Here is a 25,074-nt window from a genome sequence, read left to right as displayed (position 1 = left end):
ACCACAGACAGGACACACACAACTGCTTCAGTCTTCAGTCCCAATGAGTGTTGGGGTCAGTTTCTAGGATCAGCTGCCAACATGAAGGTAAAACATCTACATGTCACCTGGAATTGGCATCCTCCCCTTTGAGTCTTTCTACTTGAGCAGAAGATACCACAGATTAGAGGCAAATCACTCCTTCTGACACATTCACGATCTCCTAACCCAAAGAGTATCTGAGTGCACTACATTGGCTATGGTTTCACACCAGAAAAATTAGAATTGTAGACTTTATAACAAAAATAAATTAATCTCTTTAGGAACAGCTGCATTTTGCTAAACCAGGATTATTTTCCTGAGTTACCATTTCATTTTTCTTTTTCATTATCAATTGCCTCCTTTCTCTTTCTCCATGGCTCAATCACCATGGTATAAATGCTTCTCTGGTGATGGTGACCAGAACGTTTCAGGTGCTCAGTCCACCACAGTGTATCTGTCCCACTGCAGCTCCAGGGATCTCCCAGGAACAGTCTAGAACACTTTCATCTATGGCATCTCTACAAGAGTGTACACTTCCAAAGTGGGCATGGCTGCATAAAACAATTAGGAAAACCTGAGCAATGGTTTTGAAATGTACAGATAGTTGCCTTCACATTTCATGACACATTCTTAGACTACCAAACAAGATTTCATGGAGTAAGTACAATCCTGTGTCCCCTGAGGAAAAGGAGAACATAAATCATGGAGTGTGCTGGCCACACCTGCAATAGCTAGCATTCTTCTACTTCTCTTTCTCTGCTTTTCTCAGCTTCCATTCTCCTCCTCCTCCTTCTTCTCTGGCCATATTTTATTCTTTCACTAATTTTCTTCCTTTCTTATATATTTCTTCTTTTTATTTCCTTGATCACATGGCATAAATATAAATAATTATTCCATGATCACACATATGTGTCAATATGTGATGGTTTTTGTGTAACTAAGCTACGGGGGCTTAGGCAATGGATGTAAAATTTACAGTATAAATAATGTATGAAAACCAAAATAAGTGAGACAAATTGCTTCAGATACTTGAGCACATTAACAGACTTTGAGCTGGGAAGTGGATTTTAAGTTTTAGTCCCAAGTAAGAAATAAGATTGTGAAAACAAGAAAAAAAGTGTACAATTATGAGAGGAGCATCCGGATCTTTAATAAAACAGCCTGTTTGTTTGTTGAAAGGTACACATACAGAAAGAAAGAGCTCTTCTCTCTGCTGGTTCACTCCTCCAAGGGCCACACCAGCCAGGGTGGATCCAGGCCAAAGCCAGGAACCAGGATCTCCATCTCTGCCAACAGCACACCTCCCTGTGCACAATGCTGCCAAAGGTCTTTGAAAAAGACTTTCCATATTTCCGGAAATCTTCATGCTGTTTTCCATACTAACTGGACTAATTTGTGGTTATCTTTCCTCAAATCTTCACCAACGTTTTCATTCTACTCAGTAACTTAAGCCTGACATAGAGGAAAAAAAAAAAGCATATCATTTCTTCCATAGGAAAAATTAATATATAAGAAAGCATAAGAACACATTCTTAATATATATAAATAAATGTTAGTTAAAATTAATAAAACCCAGCCATCTAATGTATTAATTAAATCATAGATTTTATATTGGAATCACTAAGTTAATTCATAATTCAATACTGAATTGATTTTGATTGAATTAATGCCTCCTAGCTGAATTTTAAATTTATATATTAGTTGAAATTAATACATAAAGTATAATGGATGCATTTTATTTGATGTATATACGCAGGGGCATACACACACACACACATAATTGTAAATGCTTTCTTTACTAAGTTATGCCCTTAACATAACATCGTAGTATTTTTCCACAGTAAAAATCCTGATATACTTTTATAATGTAAATAGAAATACAGTAAAAATCCTCAACAAGGGAGTTACATCAATAAAAATGAAGCAGTAGAAGCAAAAAATACTGTATACTATTTGCCAAATTGAGTCTTTCAGTTGAAACATCAATCAAATTTACAGTTCTCAGTATTCATTTCAAATAAGTCTCAGGAGCACAAACAGCACAGCTTAACCTAGCAAAACACTCTAAGGGAACGCTTGGTCTCCCTGTCCTGGGGTACCTGCCAAAGCCATTCATCCATACAACAAACAACAGAACAAATTCCAAATTCATTTCAGAAGACAGGATACATCCAGGCTTCTCAAACCACCAGCCATCACCATAAAATTACTTTAACTGTTCATTGCCCAACCATCCCTCCCCTCCAGAAATGTCAAAAACTCATATTTAAACTTTTAATTTGGTACTCTGTTCCCAGAGTCCTTCCATGTCCAAGTCCGAACCAGCAGGAACACACAGGAATATAGAGCCTCCATGCAATGCTATATTTACCCACACACCACCACTAACCAAGACAGTTTTTACTCTTTTAGAAGCCACAATGGTACAGAATTGCTGTCATCCGAGATGGAGAAGAAACAGAGAGAGCAGTTGCCCAGTGGGTTTTCAGCAGTAGGAAGAAATGAACCAAAATGGCCCTTGTCACTCCACGTGTAAAAAAAAGTTGCCCTTTCCCACTAACTACCTCGTCCATTCAACCAAAGCCACAACAACATGAAACACAGGTGTCCAGCACTTGGCCAGAACCCAAAAGGGGCACTTGCCACACCGACCACAACCATCGACGCCAGCTCAGAAACGTTCTGCCCCACCCCTCAACACCTGCTTCCTTCCCAAGAAATAGGGCTACTGCAGCCAATCCTTCCCCAGATTACTGTTCTCTTTTGGGGAAAAAAAAAAAAAAAAAAAAAAAAAAAAAAACAGCTTCCAAAGAAGAAGCTGTCCAAGAATCAAATGAGGGTAGCCTGCACTTAAAAGAAAAAAGAAGAGTAACCATGCGTAGAGTAGAAGATGCAAAGAACCAGGACAAGAAGCCGGGGCCCACTGCAGCCCACAAAGCCTGAAAGCATTCTTCACAAGAAGACGCTGGAGCTGGGGCAAGACTGGCACCTGGAGCATCCCTCTTAACCCCCAACCACACCTCCACCATTCTCAACCCACCCACTTCCCAAAAGACCACATATCTGTACAATCCAGTTGTTTGTTCACTTTGAGAGTCATTTTGCAGCCATCTTCTTAAATGAAAACTGGGACAGAAGCATTGTGCAGGCCAAAGAGGTTGGCAGAGCTGCAAGTGTGCAGGCAGGCAGGTTCCATGGAGCCCTCACAGCCCAATGCCTTTCAAGCCCCAAGGGAGAGTGGCTTGCGCTTTCTGGGGGCTGTGGCTGCAGAGGAACTGGGCGCAGAAGCAGTCCCTGAGCTGCCTGTTGAACAGGAAGCACAGGATGGGGTTGATGCTGGCCTGCACAAAGCTAAGCCACACTGAGTCCTTCAGGTAGCCATGGGGCCCACAGGTAGCTGACCATGATGTAGGGCCCCAGAGCAGCAGGAAGAGCACCATCATTGCATGGACAGTCCTGCACTGCTTTTCCATCTTAAACTTCTCCAGCATGAGCAGGCGGCCCATCACAGCCAGGCCCCACTGCCAGGATGCCCAGGAGCGTGGGTGGCATAGGCCCACAGCCAAAGCCTGCCGTCCAGTTGGTGGCTGCCTAGCCGGTGGTACCAGGCCCGTGGAAGGTCCAGTCATGGCTGAGGGCAAATACTAGGCCCGCCAACCTCCCACTGTGCCAATCATTGCGGCGATTGTGAATGAAGAAGAGCAGGCAGAGGTAAATGAGGTGTGTGTGTCTACCACTGAGTTCAGCAGCAGCAGGAAACTGAGCGCACCTGGGTGCCATCGGGCCGCCGCTCCAGGGCACAAGGACGGTCCTTGTCTTTGCCACTGCTGCTGCTGTCCAGCACAGGTAGGAAGGCTGAGGCCAGTGCAAGTGCCCAGGTGGTACAAACCAGCATAGTGGCGTATGGCCAGTCTGCCAGGTGCTCAGCATAGAAGCGGTAGAGGGTGACGCCCATGCTAAGCAGCAAGAAGGAGGTGTAGAAGCAAAAGAGCAGGGCCAGGAAGGTGAGCAGCCCCAACCTAGCCTGCCCAGTGTGGCCCCAGAGGTGGCATCGGCCCAGTGTGCAGCCAGCACAACTGCGAGTGCAAGCAGTCCTTTGGCCAGCACAGATGGAGCAGCAGGCAGCATGGGCACAGTGCAGGCTGAGGAGCAGTGCGAACAGCACATGGCCCGCCAGGCTCGCCCACAGCAGCAGGCTGGTGTGTTCAAGGGAAGCACTTTACCTGTTACGCTATCATAACAGACCTGAGTTTATCTCTTGGATCTGGAATTTAGGTCACAGTATGAAAGACACACAGTTTATTTCCTGTTTCATGTTGTTCATGTGATAAATATAAATTACTTTTACGTACAAAATAACATATATTTTCATTATCTCAGATAGTTATTTTGGGCCCTTTCATTACTAGCAAGTGGAAATGCAAGCTTATAACAAAGTAATTATTTGCTGCTGATAATTTTCCAGCTACTTTGAGTATAACTTGGAGTTATCATTGTATTTCCTCTGTGAGCCGACACTATCCCTATGGGAACATGTATAAAGTTCCTCATTTCTAGCTTTGACTTCAGTTGATTACATAATTGTTAATAGTTGGAAGCTATGCGCTAAATCAGAATATTCAGCTAACATGTCCTAAACTCCACAGCCAGAGATCAGTTTCAGAGCACACACATGATTTCCATCACCTTCAAATCAAGCACTCTTTCACAAAGTACTGCAGGATGAATAGAGAATTCAGAACTTTGGTGAATAAATGGAGCATTCCAGATGGTACAGAACCCCGGGTCTCAGTGTCACACAACTGTATTGTCTGAAGGGACGCTGGACAGAAACAGGTTTTCATCAGCTTTCACCTCCACCCTGTATGTGTGCACCTATATTGTGGGGTTTCCTAGACACTAAAGCACTGTTTGCAGACTCTGGGGTTGGTTGGCATGGTGGCACAAACAGTGGCACTGGCACTGAAGTCCAGGCCGCTCTAGTTAGGTCTGATAGGATGCCCCTCTCTCTGTTCCAGCAGAAGCTGGCCCAAATGCGTTGTATCCTGCCCAAAGCACAAGCAGCCAGTGGTGGGTATCTATGTGTATGTTGTAGTCTCCCCATGAGGTGGAGAAATCCCTGTGGTGCCATCCTCCCTCCTCCCCCTACCCCCTCTGGGCAAGGCTAAGCAAGATCCCAGGCTACCAAGGAGGAGCAGGAGGAACTCTCCCCAAAGTCGGCCTGGGTGAAGGCCAGTCATGTGATGGTTGAGGGAAGAGAAGAGGGGCTGGCATGGGCTGCTCTAAAAGCAGTCATTGGGTCAGTTGAGTCTCTAGCAGCATACCAAGCTAGCCACCACTATCCCGCTAGCCGCCGAGCCAGCCCAAACCACTATGCCAGCATCCACTATGGGGTGGTGATTCTCTGCTCCCAAGGTCCAGCTCCCTGCTAAAGCAATCCGAGGAATAACAGCCTGGAAGCTTGGCTGCTTGGCTGCTTGTCTACTCGTCACTACAGCTGCAGGAGAAAGACCAACCCACCCAGCCATGCACCCACTCAGATGGCACACTGGTGTGTGTGTGTGTGTGTGCATGTACGTGTGCCTGCTTGCTTGACTTCAGGTAATGTTTCACTGAATCATCAGCCTCAAGCAGAAGTTAGTGGCTCAGAAGAAAGCTTTATTGACCAGGTAGATGGCGGCAGGAAGGTCAGGCTTCCACAATTGCAGCAGCAAGGCAGGCATAGGTAGGGGCATTTAGGAAGCAGAAATGTGGGTGCTGTTGGGTGTGTTGGGGTGAGGTGTCATACTGCTGGGGGCAAGGTGGGTCCTTTCAGCGGAAGCAGCAGGAAGACACATCCTCTTCATCCACCTCTTGTTCCTAATGAGTCACTACCTGTGCCTGGTGTGTGATTCTGCACAGCAGCCACTGTGCCTGAAAAAATGAGCAGTGAGTGTCACCACAATTGTTAGCTTCTGATCATTGCGTCCATTCTTCCCATGTGTGCCCCGTTAGCTCCTGTTCCATCCCAGCAGCTCTTTTTTCTTTCATGTGTGTGTGTCCCCTAAAAAACGGGCCACTAGATCATTCTTCCCCAGCCCCAGCCACCTGTTTTGCCTGGATTTGTTTTTCAGTCTGGGACGCAGCACATCTGAGGATCTTGGTGGTCTAGTGTTGGGCTGATTAGTGAGCAGACTGGGCGGGAAGGAGCTGCGGGCAGTATTGCACTGCCCCAGGTGGAGCCAGCAGAGGCAGGTCATCACTCAACCTTGAGCCCAGCTTCCCATGGTGGAACTAACGTTCCTTTCTCTCTAAACAAATGGGGAAAAAATATATGCATCAGTCTATCAATGAGTCAGTCAAAATGTTAAATTTAAAATTCAAACAGTTTTTAGAAAGACTCCCCAAGAACGCAGAAAGAAAGCAAAAAGGAGAAAGAAAGTAAAAATTTAGAAAGAAAGAAAGATTCCCAATGAAACTGTTGGACAGGTGTAGACAATGGGATGCTGGACTGTCTGACTTTGTACTAGCAGTATTGGGGTACACGTAAATAAGAGACTGATGGAATTATAATTCCTTAGGGAGGATTACACCACTGTAGCAAAATGGGGAAAATCTGTCGGGGATGGGAGTTTGGCGGGAAATCCCACTCTAAAGAAATTGTAACACATAATTCATATACATGCATGCATATTTTATATATGTATATGTATATACACATGTATTTAAAAAGCGGAGGAGACATGGAAAGGAGGTATAAGAAGAGAGAGAGGGGAGGGAGTTTTAGCAAGACTCCATAAGAACAGAAAAAGAAAGCAAGAAAGTCAGTTAAAATTGAACATCTAAGCAATAGAAAAAAAAACGGTGGGGAGATGGAAAGGAGGGGACAAAGGGGGAAGGGAATTATTAAGAATCCCAATTTTTCTTTAAATGTCAAGTAAATTTTATACATATTATCTGTCACAGAATCAAGGACATAGTTAAATACTTTTTTCTAGGTAACTATTCAAAGATTATCTCAAAGTGAACGTGAACTCTATAAGCCTCTGTAGTCATCTGATTGCAGTAGAACATTTTGTATTGCAGTTATTTTCATGCTAGTCACTTCTGCCTGGGTTATTTTATATTCACAATAACTAATGAGACAGTTTGTGTGCTTGAAAAAGCAAGGTGGGAAAAAATGGTTACAATTTTGCAATTAACTCTTAAAAAAAAAACTGACAGGACACAGAAACCATACAAGTCAACAGCGACACCAAGTGGCAATAGCGTGTTCATCTGCACGCGCCAAATGCCAAGGGGCAGCTGGTCCACCACCACAGAGGCCGGCAAGAATGGACCAGCAGCGGCCGGCTGGCTGGTATATGCGAGAGTAAGTGCCACTGAGCAGCTGGTTGACCACTTTATTCGGAAGGGAGGGAGGGAAAGAATCGATGGGGCCAGCGACCCGCAAGTGTACCCACCCTGCGAAAGGGATGCAGGACCAGCCACTGGTCCCGCCTCTTCGAAGAACACTCCTGCCTCCATCCTGGAGGGAGAAGGGCAGGCTGGCGCCCCTCCAAACCGCTGGAGAGGACTGCGGGCTTGTGGGAAGCCCGAACTCCTGGTGGGGGAAAAGGCCATCCTCGCCACCACCCTGCACTCCCCTTCCCACCTGAGGCCACCTACATGCACAACCGCCCTCTGCCCCTCATGCCAGCGGGTTAGCACATCGATGAGGCCCTGGGGGTTCGCCAGGAGGGTCTGGTCAGCTCGGTGGAGGAAAGAGCCAAAGCACCAAGGCCTGACCACCATTTGCGGCCAGCAGCACCACAGGCCAGTCTGTGGGATGCGGGCAGACAGACACCTAGACAAACCCTTCTGACTTTCAATAGATGGCAGAGAGGGAGCTGCTCTACTAGGAACAAAACCCCGACACAGAAGCAGGTCCTCTATAGATGGTTTAGCACCAGGTTCCCCAGGAATGTGTGTTGCAAGACCAGCGAGAGGGCAGAACCTTTTCTGGCCGCGCCCCGTTTCCCAGGACTAAGGGCTCTCCGAACCAGACCCCAGTCCCGATGCACAGCAGGCGAAATGGTACTGCAGCGCCCAAAGAGCCTGGGTTGGCATTGGATAGCTGGTACCCCACAGTCCCCTCCAATAGCCTCTTGGCGCGTTTGTCTCGGTGGCGTGCAATGCGTCCTGGCCATGCGTCAGGACCCAGGTCCGATGCAGAGAGACAGTCAACCCTGGGTCTGGGGCAGAGGGACTGGCAAGGCACACCAGGAAAATAGGGCCAGAGACCCGGCTCCAGGCACGCTCTTTCTCCCCCAGCTCCACTCCCAACGACCGACCATGTGTGCAGCGTGAATGACCACCCAAAGGGCAGAAAGAGAAAGCACGCAATGGGTGAGGGAATAAGGGGATGGGGGAAGACTCACAAGGAATAGAGAGGCACGCTCTAGACCATGGTCTGGGGACCCGCAACCCACCGCATGAGTTCACTTCCTTTCCTCCTCCTCAACACGCCTGGTGAGCCCTCCTCTCCTTGCACACACACCTCTCTTCACCTCCGCACCCTCAACAATGCCTGTCATAGACAGACGGTAACACCACGGAGCCCAGAAAGCAAGGCGAGTGGAGCCCACCACCGATCTGCACTTAGGGGGATGGAGGGCCGCCCAAGAGAGGGGCTCTGGGAGCACACATCCCCAGATGCGCGACCGGGGTGGGGGAGGCCAGAGACCAATCCCACCCTGAGGGTGATTGATCCTCAAATGACTCAAATGACTCTCAGACAGGCCTGCTCCTCACAAGTCACAATTGTCTGCCTGCCTCTCCCAAGAAAGCAACAACTATACACACGGGAGGGGCTGGGAGAAGAGAGAGAAGCACCCCAGCCTAGGACAGGAAAGGGAAAGGGGAAAAGAACACATGACTACTGGCCGGCCATAGTGCTGGTCCCCGTAACCCCAACCCCAAAAAACAGTGGGGAGGAAGGGCCAGGCCTCCCAGCTGATGCCACCCAGAGGCGGGGACGGAGCAGCCACCACCACTACCACCACCACCACCACCACCACAACCACAGTGCAGTGCTAGGCCCCGATGTCCCCGGCAAGCTCCCCAGGCCAACTGGGACTAAGAGAAACAGCTCCTTCTTCCCCTGGGCATTGAACTCGCAGACAACACTCTTCATCTGGGTTGGCAGACAACAGTTAAGCATCCATGGAGGAAAGGGGGTGACGAGACCAGAGCCAGAGCCCGGACCCACAACAACCCCCCACACACACACACAACAGGCACAGAGTGATGCCGAGCCGCCCAAACAACCTCAAGACAGAAACAGGCCTGAGCAACCAGCTGACCATGGCCTCGGGATAAGCCTACTCACAGGCACTGTGCCAGGTCCAGGAAGACCACTGACTCTGCCCCCGGAAAGAGGAGAGAAGGAGGGATGGCAGCGGACACCAATCACCCCCACCAGCCCCTCTGAGATCACCAACCTCAATCCCTCCACACACCACTTCAACAAGCCAACCAGTGGCACCACCACCAGCCACCACTTCCTGAAGGGACAAGACAGTGTGACACTCAGAAGGAGCTGGAGTGTCTTTCAAAGCAGATGTAGCAGGACCCAGGTAGCAAAGCACAAAGGGGTTGTGTGGGCATCAAGTAATGCTGGTCAGGTGGTGCAAGTGGAGGCCCAGGTGCCCTGGGGAGCAGGGACAGCCCCCGCGGGTGAGTGGGTGCTGCTGGGGGAGGGAAGATGAACATGTGGTGTGGGAGGACATTGTGACCCTAAAAGGTCAGTGAGCACAGGATTACAGTTGGTTGGATAATATTTGGAGGAGAATAACCAAATGGCTACCTTTTGTATACCTTATTGGATATCATGTGCATATGTACATGAGAACACCTGGTGGAATATACAAGACAAAAGGAGTTCCAAACAAAAGCATTAATGGTTTTGTTGATAAGCTCAGCACTTCATCCCTTATCCTATATGGCCCTCAGAGTATAAAGTCTGATGCTACTAATAAACCTAGGCTTTAACCATCAGTCAGGGTCCACGTGTGTTATTATCGGCTCCATGCACCAAGTCCATCGCTGCGGGACAGCGACAATGTGGTAATTGGTGAAGGCCTTTGAGGACTGGAAGCCGAGCCCAGAGCATGACGCCTGAGGGGAGGGTGTGCCAGGAAGGGCACATTGATATGTGCACCTGCAGGGCCCTTGTGGGAACCACAAATGGTGGTGTGAAGCCCTAGAGGAGACTGCCGCCCACATGGGACTCCCTGGGGATGAGGGACCCATGGGGCAGGGGTGTCTGGCACAGCAAAAAGAGCCACGGGAAAGCTGTGCTGAGGACTGAGAAGGCAGGAACGTGGGACCCCTCCAAAACAAAGTTAGAACCCCAGGCTCCAGTAAGGCAGACATGAATGGAGGACCTCAAGCTCTGACTGCCTTGGCCTGTCTTCTGACTCCAGAGGTGGAGGGATGACAGGGGTGGGGGAAGGGAGAGACTTAGGGTGGGATCAAGAGAGAGAAAAAGAAGGAATGTGTGCGTGTTTATATATATGAGAGAGAAAGAGTGTGTGTGTGTGTGTGTGTGCTCTAATGCGTACTGGCAGAGCCCCTCTCCCAAATGCAAGAATATGCACTTATACAGAAACAGGGAGTCTCTTACCCAGCCGTTCTATCACTCTGGCCTCTGGTCACTGACTCGAATTTGCAAATGGACAGATGTGGACTTCCATCACAGAAAGGTCTCGACATGGAAACCTAGTCCTTAGTGCCTCTTGGATTCTCTATCTGGGTTTGCAAACAGATGTTTCCATCTAGAATGCAGAGAGAAAAGAAAGCATTGATGATTCCTTCCAGATCACTAGGGTTCCACTGTCACAGGTCCTGTTGTTGAGAACATGTCTGTACCAACAGCTTGCAAAGAGGAGTTACAACTGGAATGGGGAAAGAAGGAAAGAAGTGGGGAGAGGAGAGGCATGTGTGATCACATTGTCTGAACATATTGTCGACATCATGTTCCAAGCACAGCACATAAATATCCAAACTACAATGACAGAACAGTATATCTCAAGGTCAGAGTTCACTTATCTAGGACATGACTCTTGAGCTCTCCTTCTGAAACCTCTTCTCAAACAGTAACATCTCTTGGCAACTGCTGCCGTCACCTTGGAAACTGTCCGTTTCTGAGATGGTTGCAAGCAGCTTGACTTCTGGGTGGTCCATGGTCCAAGGCACAGCATGTTTCCTCACAGCCATGCTTCTCTGGGTGGTTTTGAGTTCCATCTTGGCTGCCGAACAAAGAAAAACAGATTTTGAACTGACCAGAGGCCATCTTTTTCTGAGTTTCCTAGACTGATGTTATGGGAGACACAAGTTGGCAGATAGAAGAGAAGTGATCCAACTAAACATCAGCTTTGGACTGGCAATTTTTTGGGGGGGATAATGCCCTAGAAACAATAAGATATCATTTGCCTGGAGTTCTCGTTCAACTAACAGCACTCACTAGGGATTGTCGGTATAGGATTGGGGATTGCTGTGTGTGGAGACTTTCTGGGATTCTATAGGTGCTATGATGGGAATGGATTGAGAAAACCCTCATCAGTGCTTCAGGGGTCCCCAGAGTCTGCTACAGTCCCTGGGGCATGGATGGTGCTGTTCAGCATCTGGCCTGTCTGAGGGATCACCTGGGACTGCCATCCTTCAGAAAACACTGGCATGTGCTGCCCTATCCTCCCTCACCTGGAGCCTGGACCCCCAGCCAGATTGCAAACAGAGAGTACTATGGCCATCTGTTTGCTGTTTCTAACCCTGTTTTGTGGCAAATGCAGGCCTCCATTTCCACCATGGGCATGGGTGAAGCTGACTTTGCAGCCTATTGTTCCATATATCCAGGCTGGGGGATGACCTGCCAGGGATCTTCTTGGTCTTTCCTCCAAGCTTTCTGGTTGGTCACAACTTCCGCCATCCAGGAGAAGGCTAGTCTTGACCTCTAATGCCACAGCCTCTCACAGGAGAAGCCTCTCTGGAGCATCCTGGGGCTTTTGAAATCAATCGTGGAGTCCTTGGCTGTGCTCTTCACACAGGGGTCTGGCTCCCTCATGGTGGAAGAGTGGCTGCTGTGGTTGTTGGCATGCCCGTGTGCAGTCTGTGGCCTTGTTTGCAGGCCTGTTCCTGCCACAGCACCTCTGCGTGCCCTGCTCTACCTGATAGCTTTCCCCTCTCTTGTCTCTTTGCTAGGCAACGTAGCATCTGATAGCTGAGTTGTTGCATCCTCAGGCTCCCTGGGTCACACCAGTCTGTCACAGCAGCCCCTGTTTCCTGCTCTCAACACAGCAGGAGTCCCTGATGCAGGTTGGGGAGCCCAGCTGCAGCTGTCTGGGTTCTGCAATGGTGGCCTGCCTCTTTCTAGACTGCGGTAAACCTGAGGACAGGGAACTATGCACACATCTCAGGGTTTGTACCTCCCAGCAGTCCCCTGAGATCACAGAAGGGCTGAGGCAACAGTGTTCTTTAGCCACAAGACCCACCAGAGACAGCCTGATTGAGCATGTCCATTTATTGTAAAGTGAACACAACTTATGTATACTAGGAAAGGGAAGGCAGAAGGGCAGTCCCTGATAATTCTCTCTCACAACAATGCACATGCAACTGGCTAGAAGGCATGTCTATCACTTTGGACCTTCCAACCAAGTCACAATTCACATTTCTGGTACAGGGTTGGAAGCTGTGCCTCAGGTCACAGGCAGGTAGGCTGTGAGTCAGGTATAGCATATAAGCTAGCACATAAGCTAGAAGCTATACCTCAGTCATCTTCACCACCTGTGGCTGGCAAATAGGGTGTGGGTCACATTTGACTTCTTAGAGCTGCTTATCAAGGAAGTACCAGCCCAGCAAGTAGGCCAGGTTGAAGTCTTGGTTAGCTGAAACCATTGTTAGGGGCTTCCCCTCAGAGACATGGTGTGCCATGTGCCTACAACCTCTCACATAGACAGAGATCCAAAAGTAATATAGTAATATCTCTCTCTGTCACACACACACACTCATCCACAGAAATACTCATTTATAAAAGTACATATACAATACACACACATACATGCATGCACACATGCATATACATGTACACATAGACACAAATAAATTTTCATACACATGCTCATACATATATACATAACCATACATGCACAAAACCACAAATATATGCATAATACACACACATATCCACACACATATGTACATACATTCTCAAATACACATTCTCAAATATACACATACACACATAATCCACATATACACTAAGCAACCTGCTATAGACACATATGTACACACATAGATATACATGCATATGTGCATACACGTCTATACACATACACAAATAATACACATATACACTAAGCATCCAGCTATGCACACACATATGTGCATATATCAATATATGCAGATAGCACACATACATACACATGCATACTTTAACACATCTATACACATACACACATAACCCACATATATATTGAGCATCCAGCTGTACACACATATCCAAACACATAGATCACACACATGCATACACATTAATATGTGTGCATACATGTATACACATGTGACACACACTTACACACGCACATGCACATACACACTAGCACATACTGACAGACATGCCTAAATTTTAAAAAATTTATTGACTTGTCTTCTTTGTCAGAGTAACTGAGACAGGAAGAGACAGAGATCTTCCATCTGCTGGTTCACTATTCAGAGGGCTACAAGCTCCAGTGCTGGGCGAAGCTGGAGCAAGGGACTTCATTTAGGTAGCCTATGATGGTGGCAGGAGCCCTAGCATTTGAGCTTTCCTGGAGGCAGTAGCAGGGAGCTGATTTGAAAGTGGAGCAGCCAGGGCATGACCAGTGCCTATATAGGGAGCTGGCACTGAAGTAGGCAGCAACTTTACCCATTATGCCACAACATCAGCTTCAGAGACCTTATTTGTTCTTCACTGATGTGTGTCTCATGTTTAGCATATGCTCAACTGGAATTTTTTTTCTTGTTAATCTAATTTGATTATTTGAACAGTGAGGGTCAGATAAACCCCTGGTTTTGTATGTGTCAGATCAGAAATACCCTGCTCTGATGCCTCTCCAAAATGAGAGTCACTGTCCAGCTGCTATCTTGGAAATTATCTGCTAGCCTGAGGGTTCTTCACAATGCACTGGCTTTTAGCCTAAGCTACACTTTCCTGGTGAGCAGCTTTCAACCAGTGGCCGTTATGCAAGGTTGACTTCCAGAATCCTCCAGCCAATATGGAGCTTTTTATTGTAACCAAAAAATATGTGTTTTATTTTTCTTTGAAAGGCAGAGTTATTGAGAGAAGGAAAGACACCGATAGATCTTCTGTCTGCTAGTGCACTCCACAACTAGCTGAAACAGCCAAAGCTGAGCCAGTCTGAAATCAGGATATCCTTCCGGCTCTCCCATGTTTGTGTTGGGTCCCAAGGCCTTGATCCATCTTCCATTGTTTTCCTGTTACACACACACAAAAAGGAGCTGGATGGGAAGTGGATCAGCCAGGGCACAAACAGATACTCTTATGAGATGATGGTGCCAAAGACAGAGGCCTAGCCAACATTGCCACAGAACTGGCTACACTTACTCATTTGGTGAGTAATCCTTACTCTGAATTTCCCCTGCTGCAGTTCAGGGACAGTCAGGGCTGCATGGCAAGCTTAGCTAGACTTTTATGAAAGAAGGCAGACCCTCTGCACAGATGAGAAACCTGAGGTTCAGGGCATGGGATAACCTGCTTGGCATTGCACAATGACAAATCCATCTACTATACACTCCCTCATTCATATAAACATCCACACATCGATCTACCCACCTATTCTTCCATTATCCATTCATCCACCTACCCTTCCATCCAACCACCAATCCATCCATCCATCCACCTGGCCATCCATTCACCCCGCCTCCCACCCTTTCATGCACCTATCCATCCTCCCTTGTGTTCTCTCACTCACTCCTTCCACACTCCAATGGACCCACCTGCTCCTCTATCCCTCCATCCACCCATTATTTCTCTGCTTACCCTAATGCTCATTTCCTTGGCTCTGTCTGTTGCCTAATGACTTCCAGAAAGCCATTTGTCTGTGACTGAGAGTGCAGGCTCTGGGATCTGTCTCCTTGGACTCACTCCAAGCTGCTCCACCTTTTGGGATCCCCTTCTGCTTCTCTGCTTGTTTTGGAGACTGAGTGTTATTACCCACACCTACCATTGCTGACACAGTGGGGATCAGGCAGCTCAAAAGTGCAATCGGTACTCAGCAGACCTGGAATTTTACTGTGCTTTCTGTATTCTTGTAGGTGCTGCAGGTAACACAGGATGTTGAGGTAGGTGTTGGAACAAATGGTGACAGACAGAGTGGTAAGTTACACAATTGGGCAAGACTAATTTCATGCTAGGAAGGCAGGGAAAGGTCCCTCAAGGAATTGCTGCTTAAGCTCAGACCTTCAGGTGGGGAGCTGTTGGAAACTGGAAGCCAACATTCAGAAGTAGCCAAATTAGCCAGCCCCTGGCAGGATTTGAGTCCTGGTCCCATGAGCAGAGTTCAGTGATTCATTCATACTGTCCACCCAATCAAGGAGTGGTTACATGGGATAGGAAGGCTGGCCATGACTGTGGCCTTCACCTGTCATTACATTTCCCTGTGTGCCATTTTTTTTTAAAGATTTATTCATTATATTACAGTCAGATATACACAGAGGAGGAGAGACAGAGAGGAAGATCTTCCGTCCGATGATTCACTCTCCAAATGAGCTGCAGTGGGCCGATCCGGTGCCGGGAACCAGGAACCTCTTCCGGTTCTCCCACGCGGATGCAGGGTCCCAATGCATTGGGCCGTCCTAGACTGCCTTCCCAGGCCACAAGCAGGGAGCTGGATGGGAAGTGGAGCTGCTGGGATTAGAACAGGCGCCCATATGGGATCCCGGGGCTTTCAAGGTGAGGACTTTAGCCGCTAGGCCACGCCGCCGGGCCCCCTGTGTGCCATTTTGCAAATCATCACCTCATTGCCCTGTGCTTAGAAATACCAAGCCTGGAGCTGGCTTTGTGGCGCCTGTGAGTAAGCCTCTACTTTCCATATCAACAGCCCACATCAGAGCCCTGACTGCTCTGTTTCCAATCTAACTCCCTGTTAATGCACACGGGAAAACAGCAGAAGATGCTTTAAGCCCCTGCACCCACATGGAGGACCTAGATGGAGTTCCGGGTTTCTGGGTTTAGCTTTGTCCAGTCTTGGTTAAAGTGGCCAGTTTGAGGATGAATTATCTCACACCCTGTCATACCACTACTCTGCCTCTTAAATAGATAAGTGCATCAGTACTCAGTCTGTATATTCTCCAGGTCTGTTTGGAAGTTGGGTGGCAGTGAGGACTCTGGAAGGAAGCATTTTCTGAGTTTATGACTAAGGTTTTCTGACCTGTGAAATTGTAGGCTCTGAAATTCATATTAAAATAATGAATGGAAGCATCCTCTTTATACCCTGCCCACAGACAATTTTTCAGAACTCCTTGATGCTGTTTGCACCAAGGCAAAAGGAGGAAAGGTGGAGAAGAAGCTGGATCAGGATTGCTGATTTGGAACATGTAGGATTTGAAACAGGAGCCATGAGTTCTTTCTATGGAGTTACTCTGCCCCGAGTGCTTGCAGGGGAATGATTGATACTCTCTGTAGGTGGGCCCTGCCTTCCCTGACCTGAGACAGAGCCAGAGTTAAGGGCTGCACAGACATAACTGGCATCTGAACCTTTGGTTGGGGCAACTGCCAGCTCTGAGGATGTGGGCAGCTTGCCTGGCCCCTTAGCCTGAGATGTGCAGGGGAAAGCCCACCAACTTCCCAGCCCTTCCCTCATTCCACACTCCCCACCATCCCCTGGAGAGGAGACCATGTTTACATACCCTGTGCTAGAGGGAGTTCTAGCTTCCTGCTGCAAGCTGGGCAGGTGAGCAGAGCCGGCACTTATCTGGTCAGCCTCAATTCTTGCCTTTCAGCTGTGTGTGCTTGGCCTTGAGTTCCTGCTGTATGTCTAGCTGGAGGTGGAGTGTTCTTAGGAGGTCTAAATGAAGGCTTTGCTTGATCCCCAGCCCATGGCCCACTGAAGCAGTCTGCTCTCCCAACCCTGTGATCCTGTAATAAGGTGCCCCTTCCTTTCCCCATATTGCTCCTGTTGCTGAGTTACAGCTCCCTCCTGAAGAGAAAAGTGGGTTGCTGACCCCAGGGAAGGGCATGGCACTCCTGGATGCTGCTTCCCCATCGATAATGCTTCCCTTCCAGTATTCCTCTGGCTTATGAGGACCAAGCATCTACAGTGGGATTCCTGGGGACCAGTCCTCAGGTCAGTGTTGAGACTTTCATTCTGGTGCCTTCTTTGGCATTTCCCATCATCTCCCCTTTACTTTGCAACTTTCCAATGACATGTGTGTGAGTGATGCTTCAGAATGTTCCAAGCTCTGGGGCTCCCTGTCTAGGTGGTAATGCTCTGTGTTTCACATAAGATCCCAGGTGAGTCCCATGCTTCCTTCAGCCTGCCGGCCTGGGACCTGTGGCCTGGGTGGCCACATCTCCACCTTCTACCATCTTCTGTCTGGCCCACAGTGCTGCTTGCCCTGAAATGGCTGTTGTATGTCCTCAAGGACGAGAGCTCTCTGCACAGTGGGCTAACAGGTGCCAGAGATTGTTGGGCAATGGGGAGATGAATGAGTGTATACACACGTGTGTCTGTATGCAGTGTGCATGTGTATATGAGTGAAAGGTGAGCATTAGGATGTATCTGATGGGATCCCACATGGCATCTCTAGGATTCTGCTCTGACCTGGATCAAGTTCATGGGAGAGTCACTACACCCAGAAGCTCCTTGGGGGACACCTTGGTGTTGTCTTCTGTTAGATGGCCTTGACTGTGCAAGCCTGTTCAACTCTGTGAGAAGCTGTTCTGATTTCCGTGGATGGGGAATGGAGTATCTCTGACTCCCTGTGGAATGTCTCTGGAGAAGGCATGCTTCAGGTCCTGAATGGGACCACTGAGCTCCCAACATTGGAGCACCCCAGGCATTGCATCATCTCTTCTCCCAGCTCAGCAGTACATGGTACAGTGGGGAAGGTGCCACTACAGACATATTTGACCTGTAGGAGAATGACTGTTGCTGTGTTCCAATGGCATGTAGAGGTGGTGTGGATAAGATGATCTTGTGGGGATGGTGTCCTATGGTGGCTTCAGTAGCTCTGTAAGCAAAGTGGTGGACTAGATAGCAGTCATGTCCCTTGCTTCATGTCCCCTCCCTTGTGTGCTGGTGCTGCAGGAGGACACTTGCCAGGTTCTTTTACTTCTGGAAATGGTTGGTGAAGGAACCTCTGTTCATGCTGGATCTGTCTGTGATTTGATTACAGCAACAGAGAAAGCAGAAAAGCCTCTTTTGTGTCTTCAGCCTTGATGAAGCCATTGGTGAATTGCTTGTGCGCATAAAATGGTCCCTGTGGTTGGCATGGGCTGAGAGATGCTCCAACTGTTCCCTGTGTTAGGCAGGACACACAAGTGAAGTGACTCCTCCCACACCCTTGAATTATATCTGGGCTTCTCCAAATACTACTTCTTCAACCCTGTTCTTGGGTGGTGATAAGGCCCTTGGTGGGCACACAGATTCCAGAATCCAAACCTTTGCAAGCTTTAGCCTCTGGGGATGAAATCTCCCACTGTATTTGTACTTCCCAAGATTGGACAGATGTGTTTATGACTACAATACAGCTTGATAAGAAAGTAAGTTGATTCTTTGTATTTTTTGAGATTTATCTGTTTCTTTAAAGAGAGAGCATGATAAAGAAGAGAGGTCTTTTGTCCACTGATTTGCTCCCCAAATAGCTACAACAACCAGGTCTAGCCCAGGCTGTAGCTTGGAGCCTGGAACTCTTATCTAGGTCTCCCAGATGGGTGCAGTGGCCCAAGGACCTTGGCTGTCCTCCACTTCTTTCTAAGGCACATCTACAGGGAGCTGAGTCAGAAGTAGAGTAGTTGTGACTCAAACTGGCGTCCACAAGGGATGCCAGTGCCACTGACAGAGGTAATACCTTTTAATGCCACAAGGTAAGCCCCAATCATAATATTTTATAATCTATTTGCAAATCTGCTCTGTGAGCTTAACTGGAAAAAATGCATGGTGAAACTGAAGGGACTTCTAATCTTGGAAGATGTGGCCCTGTTGCCCAAGAGCAGGTTCCAAGAAGATCCCATTGAGAAAGCACAGTTTACTAGAAACATTTCAAGGTGATATGGTTGAAGGCAAGTGTTTCAGTTAAAAACTTCCCCAGCCTTGCACTGTACAAGTCAAAACACAAAATAAAACAAAAAATGAGCTTTGTCCTCCCAAATCCCACATTTGGCAGATGTCAATCACTTCTGTGTTACTTTGTGATGTTGGAGCTTTGAGCCTTTTCATCCTGGAATCACTGGATTCAATGGATTCAATGCTCACCACTGGCCTTGGTCATGGTCATTACATGTGCAGAGAGCTTAATCTGTGAATGCGTTGGCTGAGTGGCAAATATCTTTAACAGGGGAAAGAGCAGATATGGCCATTGCTCTGTGAAGTGTAATGGAGGGGGCTATGCCTTCTTGGATTAGACTTGATGTCTCTTAGATGTGGCAACTATCAGTATACTGACTTCTCATTAGGTGTAGTCTGCCCAGTTCTTTCCTTGACTGCTTTTCTTGGCCAGATGCTCCGATCCTGCCCCCCATTTGGGAGCTACCATCATGAGAAAAGGTGCACATCAAACACTTTTGACACTACAGAGAAGAGGAGGTGTTAATTGAGAAGGAGATATTTGAGCAAGTGTTCTGGCACAATGGGCAAAGCTACCACCTACAGTGGTGGTAACCATATGGGTACCAGTTTGTGTTCTGGCTGCTTTACTTCCCATCCAGCTTCTGGTTAATGTGCCCAGGAAAGCAACAGAGGATGACCCAAGTGCTCAGCTTTCTGCCTCCATGTAAGAGACTTGGAGGAAGCTCCTGGCTCCTGGCTTCAGTCTGGCTCACCTTAGCCACTGTGGCTATCTGGGAAGTGAATCTGCTGATGGAAGATCATACTATCTCTCCCTGTTAACTATTTTAGATAATAAAATCAGAGAAACATTCACACTAAGCCTTGAGGAGATAAAGCTGTGGTATGCAGTTCTGGGATAGGATGAGAGAAGTGCGCAGCTAATTCTATTTGATGAAACTTGTGGGTGTCCAGAATTTGGTTGATCACCATGCTGAACATTTGTGCTGGGGTAGGATTCCTAGAGCAGTGGCCTGACTCAAGTAGCTGGTCCTATCCAGTGTGATTGGGCTCCCCCAATCCCCTGAAGATGAGAGGCAAAGTCAGAATTTGTTTTTCTACTTGATTGTGTCTAGTTCCAACATTGGTCTCCTCCAACCTTCAGACTTAAAACTTGAGTGAGGCACAGTGGGTTCTGTGTACTGATGAGTGCCTAGGGGAGCTGGGGGAAGGGGAGATGAGCTGAGGGAGGAATAGGGTTAGGGAGAGGCCTGTTCTCTTAGCAGGCTGAACCTGGAGCATGGCTGGAGAGCCATGACTTTTGTCTCAGTCTGGTTTCTTTCACCAAATAGCCTCCATGTGTGTGGCTGCACATGACAGGATTTCAATCCGTTATAGCATGACCCATGAGTGTGTATTGCTGTGAATGAGTCACCAGGGCAGCAGGGTGATAGAGAGGGAGGTGCTGGATGCTGGAGGTGTGGATGTTTTGCGCACGGAGGAGGTGGGAGAGCATGCCCATCCACCCCATTCTCTGCAGGTTGTGACTCTGCAATGAGGAAAGCTCTGGGGGGTGTGATTAGAATACATGAAAGAACTACAGCTGAGTATCCTGAAAACATGGAAGGCCTGACAATGCTCCCAAGGAGATGTGCAGAGGTCAGGGAGATTACTTGGTAGAATTGTTGGGTCCACACAGGGGACTAATATTGCTAGCAGCCTGAGGACAGTCACACAAGTGAATGATTGAGCTACATCAGATGTCGGATGGCTTGGATGGTGGCATATGATGAATGGACAGAGGTGAGTGTGGGACCCAGACTGGTGGAAAGAAGGGAATACGGGGTTTTAAGACTGGGCCAGGATGAGGGAGCAGGAGAGGCAGAAGGCAAAATCTGGGCAGACTGTGGTGATTCTGGTCAGATGTCTGCAGGTCAGAGGTGGCATGAGAACATATTGCAGAACAATAAGCATCATTTGGAGCTTCTGGTACCCTGCAGGGTTCACTGTGGCCCTGGGTCATGTGTATTTCACTCAAATGGTTCCTTGTAGATGCATATTTCGAAGGTGTTGCTGAGCTGTGGGGAGCAAGCCACTATTCCTTGTGTCTACACATGGATGGAAACCACTGGCCACGTCCTGTAATTCCGTGGCAATGCTGGGGCTAGGGCTGATAGTGGCAAATTGATGAAACACTCCTCCCTCCCTATCTGATGCTGCAGTCTCTGTGAGCCTCCTTGTCTCTCAAATGCAGCAAGGGGCTAATATCACCCTCTTCTCTCTTCTATTCCTGAGGTTGATGGACTGGGACCGTGGACTGCCCTCGGGTACAATGCATTCTGACTCTCTCCTCTGCCCCATCCATTTCTCTTTACCTGCTAGTTGTTGCTGTCTGAATTTGATGATTTAAAAAATATCCTTACCACAAAGGAGAAAGAACGACTGCTTGTGTTGATTCTATCATTAGAAAAAAAAAAAGTCACCTGAATAGAGGATAGAGAAAACTCTGGGAACCCACAGCTTAGGAAGCAGAGCCAGGCTGTGTGTCCTCTCTGCCCACTGCCGCAGCTGCTTCATGCTGGTTCCATGCACTTTTTATTAGAGAGAGAGAGAATAGCTTCCATCTGCTGGTTCACTCCCCAAATGGGTAAAAACAGCTGGGAGTGGGTCAGGCTGTAGCTAGGACCTGGGAACTTCTTCCAGGTCTTCCATATGGATGCAGAGACCTCAGCACGTGGGCTATCTGCAGAAGCTTTCCCAGGGACCTGGATTGAAGGTGCACTAGCAGGAACTCAGACAGTTGCACATATGGGCTGCTGGTACTTCAGATGGTGGCTTATGCTGCTGCATTAAAATGCCTTCTTCTCTGTGGGCTCTTGGAGAATGGTTGCTGGAACATTGTGGCATAAACTACTGCACCAAAAAGCAGCCTGCCTTGGAGTCTGGTCATGAAATCCCTGCTTCTGATTCAGTGTCGTGTAACTGTGCCAAGTGAGCCCACAGCACGATTGCGTTCTGGTACTGAAGACCCAGATAGTGCTTTTCCTGCATGTCTGCCAACTTAAACACCTTATTCATGCACACATACCAAATTTGATCAGGGTGACTTATTTCCATCTTTCAAGAAGGATATAATCAGATAATATTTGCAGCGAATTGAACGGAAAGAGTGAGTATAAAATGTTAAACAGTATGTGGAGCTTGGGAGCTAGAGCCTGCCCTGAGAAGTACATTATGTTTTTAAAAATCTATATTCCCTAGAAAGAGGAAAAGGAGTTCATCTATCTTTCATGGAGGGATGAGGATTTGCAGCCTGGCTGGGAGCTGGATTCAGCAGCAGCCTTCCTGGTGGAGGAGCAGCCCCACATAGGAAATGCACAATGCCCACCTGCATGGCAGGGCCTTGGTGTCAGGGTGGGCTTTCTGTCTGTAGTGGGTACACATGTGTGTATGTGCGAACAGCTATCTGTGTGTGTGTCCCTGTGGTCAAGTATCTGTGTGTGTATGTGTGTGTGTGTGTGTGTGTGTGTGTAAGTAGATGTTTGTGCTTGTGTCCCAGCTTGTGTGTACTTGTGGGGTGGGTGCATGTGTACCTGAAGGGTGTGTGTGTATATGTGGAAGGTGTGTTTTTGTGTGGGCAGGTGTCTGTGTGTAGCTGTGGGGTGTGTCTGCCTATGTGTGTTTACCTGTGGACAGATGTCTGTAACTTTGGGAGTCTGTGTGCCTGTGAGGTGCATGTTTATCTGAGTGGTGTGTATATGTAGAGGGTGTATTTATGTGTAGGCAGGTAACAATGTATTGCTATGGGGGGAGTTTCTGCCTGTGTGTGTTTACCTGTGGGCAGGCGTCTATATCTTTGTATAGATGTCTGTGTACCTGTGGTGTTTGTGTGCACATTTCCAGATCAAGCTCAGCTTTGCATTATCTCTGGGTCCTGTGCTTGGCTTGATTTCATCATACTGCCTCACTTGAGTATCTGAAGTATTGTTTTGAACTGGCGAGCTAGAATTCCAAACCCTGTGGTCTCCATGATCTGAGCATGTCTGAAACCTACCAGAGTTGCTCACACCAGCCTAGAGCATCAGGGTTTCAGCATTGCAGCTGCCTACAGCTCCTGGACACATAAGTGTCCAGATGCTGCCTTGCTTCAATTACCATCATCCCAGACCACCTGCCCTGAGCACTGGTGGTCTTCATGGACCCTGAGATTTCAGGCCACCGTGAAGATTACCTCTCCACACCCTGTAAGTTAGTGGCTAATGCCTAGGTTCTTCCTTCAGTGCTTGCCTCCACTCCCCACTTGCCTCATTATGGGTTGCCTTGAGAACCTCCAGACCTTTTCCATTTAGTTTTGAGTGGCCTCCCCTACTCCACCCCTCTGCCCAGGAGCATGCAGGGGAGCCAGTGTATGATGCTGGACATGCAGGAGAATGCACAGGTGGCATCTGAGCCCCCAAAAGCTGCTGTGATTATATACTGGGATGCCATTTTGTTTTCCCCTTCCTTGAAATGTGCTGCTTGAACTGTCAGTCTCTAGCCACCTGCCATTTTCCCTGGCTGGTGCCAGACATGGCTTCCAGCAGAAAAGATAGGTAGAGAGAAAGAGAGAGAGAGAGAAAGAGAGAGAGAGAGAGAGAGAGAGAGAGAGAGAGAGACTGACTCAGTAGTAGGGAGAAAGAAGTGCGCTTGCAGATGCATGGGAAGATTATTGGAGCTATTGTCAGGTTATGCAGAGGTACAAAGCTTGTTGTGTTAAAATCATTTAATCTGGTACCCCATGTATTCAAAGCTGATGCTATGATTGCTTGTTTGCTTGCTTTATATATGTATGTATATATGTATGTATGCATGCATGCATGCATTTGGCTGATTTTCTGCCATACTGCTTTGGCAGCTTTCTGCTAATAACTTTATCTGCCAGAGTGTGGTTCTATAACATCAGCTCCTACTGTGTGTCAGCCTCTGCAGTGCTCCCAGTAACAACAAGGAAAAATAGCAAGCTTGGTAGCAATAAATGTGCATAATTTTCCCTAAATCTTGATCCTTCCCACCTTGATCAACCATGTAATCACTATTAAAATTAAAATTTATTAAAAAAATTTAAAAGAACTGAACCAGACATTATAACCATTTGAGGAGGGAAACAGTCCATAAGTCTCTGTATCTATTCTGTCTGTCACTATGCATTTGAGATGGATCAATAAAATCACAGTCTCAACTGAGACTAGATAACATGAGTGGCCAATTTCTGCTGAGCATCTGATGGCCATGTGTTAGGCTTCGTGGTGCACACAGCTGCCATGTTGTGCTGTTGTGTGAAACTCGCTATGGATGTTGGAGGGGTGGGCAAGTGTGGCCGTGTCCTGATAAAGCCTTCTTCACAGTTTGAGGAGGGTGTAACAAATTGGACAACTACCCTAGCTAAACAATGACAACAAATATTTGGGTGAATGCAGACACTAAGCTTGCTGGACTGTGTCAACCATTGGACCACTAAAACCAGCTGAAGGGAGATCTCTTTCCCTTTGTTTCCACACCTTTCAAATCAATAAATCTGCCATACTTTCAATAGATGATCCCTTGTTCCCTATAATGTGGCCTCATGCAAGGTATGGGTGCTCAAGTCCATGGTCTGAAATAGGCAGAGAGGAGAGTGCAGGTGGCCCTGGGGCAAACCCTGTGTTCGGTCACAGGAGGGTGTAGGATGAAGTCACAGAGGAAATGGCACCAAGAAGCGATCTTGCAACCACTAATAGAATAAGGATAACAAATA

At 47.8% G+C, this 25,074-nt stretch overlaps 2 pseudogenes; one reads left to right on the top strand and one right to left on the bottom strand.

Moving 5' to 3' along the window:
- Positions 1 to 3,224: 3,224 nt before the first annotated feature.
- LOC131481746 (probable G-protein coupled receptor 27) lies at positions 3,225 to 4,188 on the bottom strand (annotated as a pseudogene).
- A 3,146-nt stretch (positions 4,189 to 7,334) lies between these two features.
- LOC131481745 (probable G-protein coupled receptor 27) overlaps positions 7,335 to 25,074 on the top strand; it is a 42,282-nt pseudogene continuing 24,542 nt past the window's right edge.

The sequence above is a fragment of the Ochotona princeps genome, chromosome 13 (genome assembly GCF_030435755.1).
Source record: "Ochotona princeps isolate mOchPri1 chromosome 13, mOchPri1.hap1, whole genome shotgun sequence".
Classification (NCBI taxonomy): Eukaryota; Metazoa; Chordata; class Mammalia; order Lagomorpha; family Ochotonidae; genus Ochotona; species Ochotona princeps.
This window is presented reverse-complemented; position numbering and strand designations above follow the sequence as displayed.